Here is a 1,709-nt window from a genome sequence, read left to right as displayed (position 1 = left end):
CCCCCCCAACATGTCCCCCCCAGAACCCAGACTGGGGGCTCCGGACATCTGCCGGAGGTGGGGCAGCAGAGGTACCAGGTTAACTCTAGCAGGCTGATTCTGGAACTCTCCCAGCTCCAGCACTCACTAGTGCGTGAGCTTGTGCCCGTGGCCTGGCCTCCCTGAGACTCTCCTCATCTGGAAAGTGTAACAAACCCCTGCCTCGCTGGGTCTCCCGAGGATTCAGTGTCATCTGACTGTCATCACTGCTCCCACACATTCCTTACCACCCCTGAACTTCATCACCCCCGTGAGGCCTGCCCCACGGGATCATCTCACTTCGTGGCCCCCATGAGGAGGTAGACATCCAAAGGGGCAGTTAGGTGCTGAGGGGCCCCAGAGGAGAGGTCACCCCCTCTCACAGCTACAGGCCCTGTCCCGTTGCCTTCGCCTACCCTCGGCCCCACCACTGACGAGGGTTCCCATCCTCTGGTCTCTTGGTGGGTGTCCAGGCCCCCAGCCAGGCCTAGCCATGGAGGGAGAGGGACTAGGTGTCAGCTACTTGGTTGAGTGACTCCCGCTTGCCCCAGCACCCCCACGGGTCTCTAACCCCAGCCAAGGCCCAGGGTCATGCCAAAGGCCTCCCCTCCCTAGGATCTCCTCAGCACATTCCCCTACACAGAACCTTCCTTCATCTACGCAGGAACGGGACCCCCCCCCCCAGGCACTGACACAGACTGACAGAGTAGGGGGTGTCCACAGCAGGGTGGTAACACTTCACTTCCTCTATTACATGGCAAGTTCTGACTTCCCATCAGGAAGGGCCCGTTAAGAATCCATCTGTTCCACAGATACTTCTCGTGTGCATTTGGGGCAATATATCTTGGTGGGGCAGGGCGCACGATTCAGCCTATAACAAGAGCTTTACCCCAAGTCAAAAGAGTGTTTGAGTGTTGGAAGCTGAGGCGGGATAGGGGGCAGGGAGGTAGAGCGCACTGGTTGGTGGGCAGCACTCTCTCACGAAGCCTCCAGCCCTGGAAAGGGAGAACTAAGAGGAAAAAAAAAAAGAAAACAGAAAACTCTCTTACCTCCTTTGAAGGAAACAAAGTCAGCGGGAAGAGAGGAAATATGGACGCTCTGGGATGTGGGGGTGCAGGGGGAAGGACAGGAAGGTGATGTGTAGAGCCTCGGTCCATCCATCTTCAAACCACCTACGTACCTTCCATCATAATAATCAAGCAGAAAATAAATAAAAGGCACTTACTGCTGGAAAATGACATCCTTGCTAGGCCCATTGTTCCCACTATATGGGAGAAATGTGTAAAGGGGAGAAAAACCCACCAACGGCCACATCTCCATCCTTGTATACACTGGCTACCATCCTCAGAATGCAGCTGGGATCAGCCAAACTGCACACAAAGAGAGGAAACTGCAGGAGTGAGAAAATGAAAAGTAAAGGGGGCATCTCAGAAGCGGCTGCAAAGCCCTGTCTCGTGAGGTGTGGGCCAGGCGGAGAGGTGCGTGTATGATCCGTAACATTAGATGTATGAAAACAGGGGCACCTGGGTGGCTCAGTCAGTTAAGTCTGCGATTCTTGGTTCCAGCTCCGGTCACAATCTCGCATTTTGGGAGTTCAAGCCCAGCACCGGGCTCTGCGCGGACAGTGTGGATCCTGCTTGGGATTCTCTCTCTCTCTCTCTCTCTCTCTCTCTCTCTCTCTCTCTCTCTCT

At 55.2% G+C, this 1,709-nt stretch overlaps 1 long non-coding RNA gene across 1 annotated transcript in view; it reads right to left on the bottom strand.

The window, feature by feature from the left end:
- The window catches only part of LOC121013925 (uncharacterized), a 52,807-nt gene extending 51,397 nt beyond the window's left edge, over window positions 1-1,410 (bottom strand). Inside the window, exons 1-2 of the long non-coding RNA XR_005782977.1 lie at window positions 1,321-1,410; window positions 1,068-1,198 (exon numbers count right to left, since the gene is read on the bottom strand). This is a non-coding gene — a long non-coding RNA (uncharacterized LOC121013925). The remainder of the gene's footprint in view (window positions 1-1,067; window positions 1,199-1,320) is intronic.
- Window positions 1,411-1,709: the final 299 nt, after the last annotated feature.

Source organism: Herpailurus yagouaroundi, unplaced genomic scaffold (assembly GCF_014898765.1).
Source record: "Herpailurus yagouaroundi ecotype Mexico unplaced genomic scaffold, PumYag 200, whole genome shotgun sequence".
In the NCBI taxonomy this organism is placed as follows: Eukaryota; Metazoa; Chordata; class Mammalia; order Carnivora; family Felidae; genus Herpailurus; species Herpailurus yagouaroundi.
Note: the sequence above shows the minus strand (reverse complement) of the source record. Positions and strands in the feature narration are given on the sequence as shown.